Below are 11651 nucleotides of genomic sequence, written 5' to 3' on the forward strand. Positions count from 1 at the left end.
ACTGAAAAAAATTAAACATGTGACCTTAGGAAATTAAGTTTCTTACCACCTCACTTTTCCCATCTGTACATTAGGGATAATAATACCTACCACGATAAGATTGTTATGAAGAAAAAAGGAGAAAATTCACATTAGTTTCTAGCACGATGTATGCCACGTATACAATAGGTACTCACTAGTTAGTGCATTTCTACCGCATTTCTACCACCATTAGGACAACCACCAGTACTAAAGAATTGTGAGTTTTAAAAATTTTTATCTCTCCATTCTTCTGTCCATGGTGCATAACTTGCTCTCCAAAATTACCAAGGATCATGTCTGTACTTAAAAACCTCCAGAGAACTCACCACCTCCTTGGCATACTCCATCTACTGGAAACTCTAACGAAAAGTTCTTCCTTAAACTGAACTAAAATCTAGCTTGTCAAGGCACAGCTTCTGTCAACAGAAAAATATTCTGGGGGAATATTAGCAGCTGAGTAGAAAATAAAATGAAAGTTCTAGTTTCCATTTATGACAATATTTCAGATGAGACATCTTGAGAAACCATCAGCTACAAAGAAACCAAAAAGACTGCTGGAAATATTTCTAAATATCATTTTAAATGTAAAATGCATAGCAGAAGGGGCATGGCAATACAAAAAAAAAAATCCTCATAAGTCACAAAGGAAACAAAAACACCAACCCAGGGGTACCTGGGTGGCTCCGTCGGTTGAGCGTCTGACTTCAGCTCAGGTCATGATCTCATGGTTCATGGGTTCGAGCCCCGCATCGGGCTCTGTGCTGACAGCCCAGAGCCCGGAGCCTGCTTCGGATTCTGTGTGTGTGTCTCTCTCTCTGCTCTTCCCCCGCTCATGTTCTGTCTCTCTCTCCTCTCAAAAATAAAAAAATAATAATAAACATTAAAAAAAATTTTAAAAAAAACACACCAACCCAGAAAGGTAGGTGCTGAGGATGACTGCTTATCACTGGCAACCTGGGGCTCCCTTTTTAATGGACTTTCCCTGAAGAAAGGCCTGTCCATAGGTATGAAGGTAAATCTAAAACCCTTGCATGAATCTGAGACCCTGACAAGCTGATCCCCTCAAAGAAAGGGTGAGCTTGTTAAAAAAAAAAATACCCACAAAGGGAGACAAAAGGAAGTTTGCCATGTCAGAGTCTTGAGACTGACCAAAGAGAGAAACAGAAAAAGTCTCCCTGGACACAACAACTTGTGGAGACTACCTGTAATTCACACAATCTGAAATTTTTTTAATGTTTATTTTTTTTAGAGACACAGAGCACAAGTGGGGGAGGGGCAGAAAAAGAGGGAGACACAGAATCTGAAGCAGGCTCCAGGTTCTGAGCTGTCAGCACAGAGCCTGACATGGGGCTCAAACTCACGAAACGAGATCATGACCTGAGCCAAAGTCAGATGCTTAACCGACTGAGCCACCCAGGCACTCCTGAAAAGTTTTTTTTTTTTAATCCATTAAGTTAAAAGGTCGATCATAATCCCAGATTGAGTATATCAAATGCAAATTCTCTCCAGAGTAATACACATTAAACCAAAGCTCAGAGAACTTTCACAATTAAGCTCCAATGAGCATGATCTCACAATCTAAATTCATAAATTAGACCCACAAAGACTTTAGACATTGGAAAGAATATGTGTCTATCAAAAGCGAAAAATAAAAATAAGAAAGGATAAAGTTACTTATTAACACTGGCATCTTGGCAAAGTAAGTACACATGCTATAATCTTAAGAGTGACCACCCAAAAAATAGAAGTAGAATGGATAATGGCCAAATTCATGGAGGTTGAAAACACAAAGTTTTTAAAAACCCAATCCAAAAGAAAGTAAAAGCAGAGAGAAAAACAATACTGGGGGAAAATAGGAAGCACAAAATAAATGGTTAAGTTTGAACTAACATGTCAGTAATAACATTAAGTGTAAATAAACTACATTGTCCAGTAAAAAGAGAAATAAAAAGTCTGTTGGACTAGATGAAGAAATAAAATCTAACTTAATATAAGAATACAGAAAGATGGAAACTGGTAAAATGTCAACCAAAATAAAGCTGGCAGATTTCTGCTTCCAATCAAGGTGGAGTACCAGAAATTAGAGTTACCCTCCTACCATAAACAGCCCCAAACTGACAAACTACATGGAAAACAATGTTGCCAAGACATTGCACATCATCCAACCAAGGACAGTGATCCTGAGTGATGGAAAACAAAGGAGATGAAGCCTACAGTTGCCCAAGCTCACTGACTTGAGTTTCCAGCCCAGACATAGCACAGGGAGAAGGCATCCAGGCCAGCCCAAAGGATTCCCTGACGTCAGGAGATAAAGCTGCGAGGCCAGGCAGGTCAATGTGGATCGAGTCAGCAGGACAGGGGACCAAAGAAGAGAGAGTGCCAGAGAGCTGTAGACCTCCCTCCAGCATTCAAGAGCACTGATAGGTGTACACAGTGAAGAAACTATCCAAAGCCAAGGGAAGAACCACCTGAAAGCTAGCTATTTCTGATGACACCGGAGAACTTACACAAAGTAAATGGTAAATTTAAAGATGTAAACGTTCAGCATAAGCCATGGTCAGAGAGCTAGAGAGTGTCTATGGCTGTACTAAAATTATCTCTTAATCCTTGTAGCCACAGAGCAGATATGGCTGAAAATAAGATTCTAAATGTCATTGTGCCTGTTGCAGAATTACAAGTTGAATTCGTAACTTCACCAGTTCTTCTCTGTGAAAATTACGACTTGACTATACAAAGGAGTAAAACCTGAGTCTTTGAACAGAAACATGTTGGGGGACTTGGAAGAATCTAAGAAATTAAACCACTTATATCCCCTGAGCCTCCCTTGCTAACAGAAATGCTTATTTCTTTCTTGCCCAAGGAGACCAGTCAACTTTGCAATAACTTCACCTCAGACAGTTGTCTTTCAAGTACTCTTGTACTCCTTAAAACACGCCCCACACATGCCTGTTGTTTCCAGATTCATAACTATGGTCAGATATCGGTAAAAATCTCATGCAAGAGGCATAGCTTATACACACCAAAGACTTGCATGCTTCTGCTCATTTATTAGAAGCGAAGGAAACAAAGTATGGTATGAGTGTGGATTCTAAGGATCTTACATAGCTTTAAATAAAGCAGAATTTATCAACGCAGTCACATTTAGCTGAGAATCTGTAGTTAATGCATTTGCTTTAGTAGTTAGGAATGCCTCTAACAATTTGCTTGATTGACTGAAATCGGGACTCCACAATGGTTTATAATAAATGAAATTGATATGCCAAAATTCGCTGACATAAAACAGAGAAGAAATTGAGTTGTTGGAACTCCAGGGGCAGCATGCAATGGTATTATCTTTGCATGTCCCTGGGCAGCAGTGGCCTGTGTAAACAGCAGTGATTCATAACCAGACAGGTCCTGTGGGGAGAGAATCTTTCTGTGCTTCCTGCTGGTCTTCCTGGCTTCTAGCCCCTTCCCTGAGCTTGGTCCTCCAGCTTTCTGTAAATACTATGTTTACTTTAATAATCCACCCTCAAATTTCTTTTCCATTAAAGTTATCCAGGGGGTGCCTGGGTGGCTCAGTCCAGTAAGCATCTGACTTCGACTCCGATCATGATCACACAGTTAGTGAGTTCAAGCCCCACATTGGGCTTTGTGCTGACGGCTCAGAGCCTGGAGCCTCCTTCACATTCTGTGTCTCCCTCTCTCTCTGCCCCTTCCCTGCTCACACTCTGTCTCTCTCTCTCTCTGTCTCTCTCTCTCTCTCTCTGTGTGTCAAAAATAAATAAACATTAAAAAAAAAAGTTAGCCACAGTTGACTGTAGCCAAGAACTACGAATTATATCATTTGTATCTTTATCTTTCAGTTACGAAGGTTGTTTAATAACTCGTGTCATATTGGCTTTAATTGTAATGGTAACCTGTTTCCCAGGCCATGCTTGTGGAGGAGACTGGAAGAGTAGGGGTGAGCCCCTTTATTTGCCCCTTTCCCCAGCAAAGAGGGGAAACACAAATAAAACTAAACTAAAACACCCACCAAGTTGTAAAGTAATAAAACTTCTGAAAATACAAATGCTGGTTAGTATGTGAATAGCAGTAGGAGTGTGAACTGGCACAACCACTATGGAGAGGAGTTTAAGGAAAGTCAAGGGCATGCATCCATCCTTTGACCCAGTAATACCCACACTGATGAATACGTCATAGAGAAAATTGTTTACTCCCACAGGGAAAGTATGATAATGGTCACAACAGCATTGTTTCTAATAACAAAACAAGAAAAAAAAATGAAGTGCCCCCAAATGTTCAATAGGAAAAGGATGCACAGCTTGTGAAATATTGCATGACTGACTATGAAATACTTCATGACTATGAAATACTGCATGACTATGAAAATGAATTAAGCATAGAATGCATGAACAAACATTACCGAATATTGCTAAAAGAATGATTCTAAATTGGTGCAATATTTAAAGCAGGTGAAATCAAATGATAATTATTTGGCAGCCCATGCAAAAGTGATCAAATTCTAGTTGAAGTTACTTCTGGATAAATGAGAGGAATATGAACCAGGAGGGACCCACAGCCTGGCTTCAGAAGGATTGGTAATATTCTATTTTGTAACATGTTTTACTACTAGTTTAAAACCGCTTACATGCATTATATAGACTGTTTTATAATTACAAGATAGTCAGAATTTTTAAAAAACCAATTTTATGACTTAGCTGGCAGCCACTTTAAATACTCATGAAGTTGAAAAAGGTAATTTAAAAAAATGTCTTCTGCCTATATTATCTTATTTATTCTCCTGCTAAACAGATTTTGTTTTGCCTGTAATTACAGGACTCAGAACCTTTAATATAGTAATATGAATCATAAATCTCCAAAAGCTGGATTTAGAATTCCATAATTCCCAAACTTTCTTAACTGGGGACTATTTGGACTCGGAATACAGGAATACGGATATGGTTTGAGAAAAAAAAAATTGTCTGTCCTAGTTCCATGCCACACGTCCCACTCTCAACCCAGAGCCATTCACTTCTACACTCTTGGCTGCAAACCTTTGCTGAGTGTTGAAGACACCCCCTTCTCTGTCTGTTTTGCTGAACTCCTGATCTTTGCTGGCTCCTGGGTTCCTAGAGATCTTGTAAGAACCACAAGTTTTGACAACGATACATTCTTGCTCCCACTCTGGCCCCAGGCAGGATCTTTCTGGGCCCATCATCTTCAACATGTACTGGCTTTCCTACCAGCACTAATGTGGGTCTTTCTGTTTAGCCCCTGCCCCAACTCAGCAGACAGACGTGATTCCTGATCGCACACCTCTCAGCCATCTCTCTCCACTGCACTTTACTAGAGTGTATGGGGTGTGAACTGAGAGAAGATTGTGAGACTTGGAAATAACTTCCCAGGGGATGGGCAGACGTGGAGCAGCAGAGAATAAAAGATCTAGGCTCCAGAAAGGGGCTTATGGCATTTGCCCATGAGGTCACCCCTGAGTACATGGCCGTTCCTTGAGGCCCAGATTACAGCCCAGGACAAGAGCTGAAATAGCTAAGTTTCGTCAAAGAACCAGTCTGAATAGTTGGTGAGTGACTATGACTTGAGAAAGTCAGGCAGCTCACAGACAGATGGGGAGAGGCCCCCGAAACCTCTGGGATTGGGAGGGGGGGGATGCAGGGCTGAATGCCAGGCAGCTAGAAGCCCAGCTACATTGTAGACCTTCTTGGAAGGAATGACTGGAGTTGCCTACTATTGCAGCTGAGGGTGGAGCCAGGGGAACACTGTTTCAATTCTACTTTCATCCCCTGCATACCCCTTCCCCTCTCCTCCACTTATGTGGCCTGGGGAAGCAGAGGTTACAAATAACAATAGACATTCAAATTAGTTATGTTGTGAGGTAATCAGTAGCATTTAAATCTTTAAGACAAAAATCCAATGATGTAAGTTAGGGTTCTTTGTTATAAGCAGCCTGGCTAATGTTGAAAGAAAATGAATTATTCTATTTATTTTTTTAAGTTTATTTATTTATTTTGAGAGACAGAGAGAGTGCATGTGTGCAAGTGGGGGAGGGGCAGAGAGAGAGAGAGAGGGAGAGAGAAAGAGAGAGAGAGAGAGGATCATAAGCAGCTCCATGCTGTCAGCAAAGAGCCTACATGGGCCTGAACTCAAGAACCATGAGATCATGACCTGAGCCGAAATCAAGAGTCAGATGCTTAATGACTGAGCCACCCAGGTGCCACGACAATGAATTATTTTAGAAGAATACTGCAACTCACAGAATCCACGGATGGCTGGAGAACCAGGCTCTGACTTCTGTCCAGAACCCAGGACGGCCAGCAGAAATGATCCAGGTCCCTCTATCTGGGCAGAACAGCGTGTCTGTTGCCACAGGCCACTGCAACCTAGGGGATACTCAAAACCAACGTGCTTCAGTGCCAAATCTCGAAAGCTCTGCCAACACTATAAATAATGTCTGAACTGGTCCTGAATCCTTAGCACAGCACCCTCAAGAGTCAATGTGTGAGACTGTAGTGCCTGAGCCACTGAAGCACTGGCACCCTGGGTCTGGGAGAGAGAGAGAGAGAGTCTCTCCTTTGCTTTCCATTGTGAGAGAAAAGGAGGCTGCCTACAACGGATTGGGGGGGGGGGGGCAGTTGGTCTTCCCCAAACTGGAATGTGGGCATTGCTTGCTAAGCACCCCCAAAGAAATTGTAACTACCCACGATCACATTATAATATTGTGCGCTGTTTTAAATCAGTGTCTGTGAATCAAACTGGTGTGAAATGACTTTATGTTCGTAAATGAAGAAATTTTGTTATGTTTGTGAAGGTTGCCAACCGTGAGCAAGAAAAAGGATTTCAAAAGAAAATTGAAGGGCGCACGCAGCTCCAGAGACTGACTGTAGCACGGGGGCCAGAGAAACAGAGCAAGTACAATGTCCCAGACCTTTGGGGATCCAACCAAAGAAGAGACACCAGCTTCTTCTGGACTGGAACAGAGCTCGGGCCAGAACCGAAAACCTCCCTTTCCACCAGGCCCAGGGAGGCCCAGTGCCAAAGAGGCCTCCCGTCGAAGCCTGAACTTGACAGAGCAAGCCAGCCCTCACAAACAAAACTCTTGAAATGACAGTGACAGATTGACAAAGGTCCTCTCTGGTGATGGGATTCACAGCAAGTATTTATTTCTAGCTGGAATATTCATTTTCTAAGCTTTCTTATAATAAGAACAGATAGCTTTCATAATCAGAAAAGAAAGGGCCAAAGAAATAACACAAACTGCAGTGGAAGCTGTCCCTTCCTTTTCTCTTCCTGCGAGAATAAAGAAACCACCTGGGGATAGCAGTTAGGAATGACATGTGCAAGAGCGAAGATGTGTTCCCCACTCTGGTCCTCTCCAGAGCAGCCCAGCCAGCTCCCAGAAAACACGCACAGATTATTCTACTGTTGTCAACACTGTTTGCTTGGAGACTGTGAACACACCCTGAAGCAACACCATCGTTCAGAAGGATGGGCACCAAGGGGACCAAGCCGGCAGAAGGGAGGCATCATGCAGGATATCAAGTCCCCAGAAGGGTAGCGAAGTCCCCGCATATTCTAGACATCAGGACAGGGTGAGGACGAAATCCAGTCCAAAGAAGGATGGTGGGTAGCGGGACTTGAGGAATGCCAGAGCAAGTCATTTCTAAGAATCCATCCAGGAAAGGGCCCAAGTGCAAAGGGATCTGAGAAATCAAAACTGAGATGCACCTGGGCTCTGTTCTCGGGCACCACACGTCCAGTGTGACCTGGGCTTTGGGGGGAGCCATCCCCACCCTGTCCACAGGCCATGTGTTCAGGACTTGCCTTCCTAAGCCAGCCACCCAGCCCATTCCACACCTCATGCCATGCTCTGGTTCCTCCATTTTTATTGCCCCTGCTTCCTTGGTGCCACTGCAGTCTGCTGCTGTAGGGCACTCCCTTTGCTAAAAGCGTGACCCAAAGTAACTCATAACCCTTCTGTACTGGACACAAATCAATGTTATGAGGTGGTAATGGAAGAGTCAACACCTTAAAGAGATTCTCTCTCTCTGTAGTCAGAGAAATTGAGAGGACACTGAATAAAGAGAGAGTTGTCCAGCTAGCCAGCGGCATACCAAGGAGGGGCACGTGGCGGGAGCGGTCCGCCCAGGGGAGGAGGAGTATTTTATCATCGGTGTTGCTTGGGATCGTCAGTGCACAGCCATCGCAAAAAACAAACAGACTTTTCCTTGGTTTCATCATTGCTTTAAAATCCTCCCTAGAGGGGAGTCTGGGTGGCTCAGTCATTGAGTGTCTGACTCTTGGTTTCAGTTCGGGTCATGATCCCAGGGTTGTGGGATCGAGCCCTGCATTGGGCTCTGCGCTGAGCTTGGACCTGCTTAAGACTCTCTCTCTCTCTCTCTCTCTCTCTCTCTCTCTCTCTCTCTCTCCCCCGCCCCCCGGGTCCTCTCCCCCGCTCACACTCTCTCTATAGAAAAAATATAAAATATATTAAAAAAATAATATTAACTAAAAAAAAAACAAATAAAATCCTTTGTACAGTGCACCTCCTTATTCCTTGCACCCAGGGCAGACAAGCCCAACCTTCCTTGGTGCCCCAGGTCTCAGAGTCTTTCTGTGTTGTGAGCAAATTTGCACTTTTGCAGCCTTTATCAATAGTCTTTGACTTCTCTATCCATAAAGTGGCATCCCCAAGTGCGAGACAATTGAGACTGGGGAAGGCTGAGATGGGATTTAGTCTGGCCCTCCCATCTCACGGGGGAGGAAACAGACAGACAGAGACCTAGAGAGATGACATGAGTCGTGTAAGTTAGCGGCAGAGCTGGGTCCCGACCTCATGCGGTCTGGGCCTCTGCACCCAGGGCTGTGTCTAGCCCAGAAGGAGGCACAGCTCGTCAGGGTTTTACAGTTATTGATAGGTCCCTTTCTCAATTCAAGCAAGAACTTTCTCTTAACTACTGAGGGCTCTAATGCAGTAATGTGCTCTCTGCCTGGGCCCCAAGACAGCTTTCTCAGAGCAGGATCAAAACCCTTTCCTTTACAGCTACCTAAACATAGACTTGATGGCCCCCTGGATTCTACTCACAGAATACCTCCGCATTATCACAATAAAAAGTGTGGGAAAAAATCCCTCCTCCAGGCATGTGGTCTCAGGGTCAACGCTTCCTGTGCCGCTCTGATTTTTATAGCCTTTTCAATTGGCTGTTCCAGGCAGCTTGTAGCATTAATCACTCGGCACCCTTCCTTCCAAAGCCAGAGTTTTCTAAAACCTCCAAGTTTCTTCAGCCATCCCAGCAACCTCAGCCCCTGGGGAGGAGGAGGGGGGGACAGTGAACTCACTTCCACTTTCACAGGTCCTATTGATGTCTTGGCGATGCAGTGGTGAAAAACACCAGCATATCTGGGACTCCGTTACATTTTATCCTGCTACTTTTAGCCAGAGGGGGTTTCTTCTCCTGGCCCCCTATGACACTGAGACTGGCATGAATGACCACAGGTACTTTCCAGAACAAGCCGATTCAACATCAGCCAGACTAGGGCTTTAAGGAGTGAACCAAATCAGCTGCTTCCCCCCATGGCAGCAATCATGACCTGGTGCACTCCCTGAGCAGGCTGAGGTTTATTCCCAGCGTCCATTATTTTTAGATTATCCATGCCATTCTTCTCCTCATTAGCCCCAGCCATTGAGAGTTCATGGTTGGTGTGGCTGAATCATTCCCAAAGTGACTCAGTCTCCTGATTAAAAAGAGAACAAAAAGCCTTGTTAGTTCATCATTGCTTATAGAATAGTCTCAGCTCTCCAGCAGGGCGTTCAAGGACCTTTCGTAAACTGACCCCAACCAACCTCACCAGCTATATATCATCTGTCATCATAAAGACCCTCTCTTTCTTCCTTACACCTCCACGTTCCATGCCTACTGCCTATGCATCCTCCAGGGCTCAACTCCCTTCTCCAAAAAGTCTACCTTGACTGCTTCTAGGCCCCTTCTCTGAGCTCCCCTCCTTCCATGCTAGACTTATCTCCCTGCTTTGTAATCACGCCTCTGTTTCTTCTCCCAGACTATAAACTCCAGAAGCTCCACTGCATGATAAATGTGCCGCCATGGACAAGCCCGTGAAAGTCTCTCGGCTTCCATGTCATCACTCATAAAGGAAGTAAGAGTGGTGCCTGCTCATACAACTGCTAGGAGGAAGACATAAGTTAATGCACATTAAGCACTAAAAAAGTATCTACTGTCATTACGATCAGTAGTCAAGGCAGAGCCAAAGTTGGTAATCTTGATCTCCCCAATATCTAGTCCAGTGTCTGAGACACAAAAAATACTCAATAGTTACTTGTTGAATACATTTACATCGGTAAATGCGTATGTTCCGTCTAAACCTAACTATTTGCATTTCTTAAACATACCACGCTTTTATACGTCTCTGCCCTTATACATTCTGTTTGGAATGCCTGTTCCTCCCCACCCCATCCTACACCCATCTGTTTTCTACCTGGCAAACTCCTACTTGTACTTCAAAACCAAGATTGAATGCCATTTCCTCTTTTCTACCTTCCCAGATTCCCTTGAAGCAAATTTATCTGAGCTTACACAGAACTTTGTTCATATCTCTATTTATTATGCTCATGACATTGTCTTACAATTATTGGAATGTTTGTTCATATGTCAATCTCTCACTCTTTACAGGGAGCTCCTGCAGAGCAGTGACTGATTTATGCATCCCCCAGGCCCAGTAGTAGCATCATGCTGGCCTATGTCAGACACTTAATGGTAAAGAAGAGGTCCCCTAACAAGTCCAGAGGTTGATCCCAGTGTCAAGAGATCATAAAAGGAAAAAAAAAAAAAAAAAAAAGTCTAAGGAACGCTCCCAGAGAGGCAGGGAAGCTGGCTGTGTGCTCGGAGCAACACTGCCATTTCTTTATTTCTGTTACTTACTGCAACAACAAAGAAATAATTCAAGGGGCGCCTGGGCTGCTCAGTTGGTTGCACATCCGACTTCGGCTCAGGTCGTGATCCCGCGGTTCACGTCAGGCTCTGTGCTGACAGCTCAGAGCCTGGAGCCTGCTTCAGATTCTGTGTCTCCCTCTCTCGCTGCCCGCCCGCCCCCCCCCCCCGCCACCACACTCTGTTTTTCTCTCTTAAAATTAAATTTTAAAAAAAGATTTTTTTTATTTTTAAAAATAAATTTATATTTAAAATTTTATTTTTTAAAAATAAAAAATTTTACTTAACTGTCTCTCATAAGCATCTTTCCGAGTTACTATGGTATCTACAAAATCATCTGTTCTGGCTGCATAATATTCCATTCAGTTGCTTGTAAATTACAACTATTAAATATAATACTATACCAAATATCTTTTTCTAATTGGTGGTATTTTTCAAACATTTCTTCCTATGACTTAAGAATTTTCTTAAGCTGACTTTTTTTTTTTAAGCCCCAGCAAACAAAGAGTTACGTCCAGGGGGGTCAGTTAAGGCAGGAGCATAGAATAATAGCTCTGAACATCTGGATGTGCTTTGGAATCCTCCAAGGATCTTTTAAAACTATCATTGTTGGGGCGCCTGGGTGGCTCAGTCGGTTGGGCCTCCGACTCTTGATTTTGGCTCACAGCTCATGAGTTCAAGCCCTGC

The sequence above is a fragment of the Leopardus geoffroyi genome, chromosome C1 (assembly GCF_018350155.1).
Source record: "Leopardus geoffroyi isolate Oge1 chromosome C1, O.geoffroyi_Oge1_pat1.0, whole genome shotgun sequence".
Lineage (NCBI taxonomy): Eukaryota > Metazoa > Chordata > Mammalia > Carnivora > Felidae > Leopardus > Leopardus geoffroyi.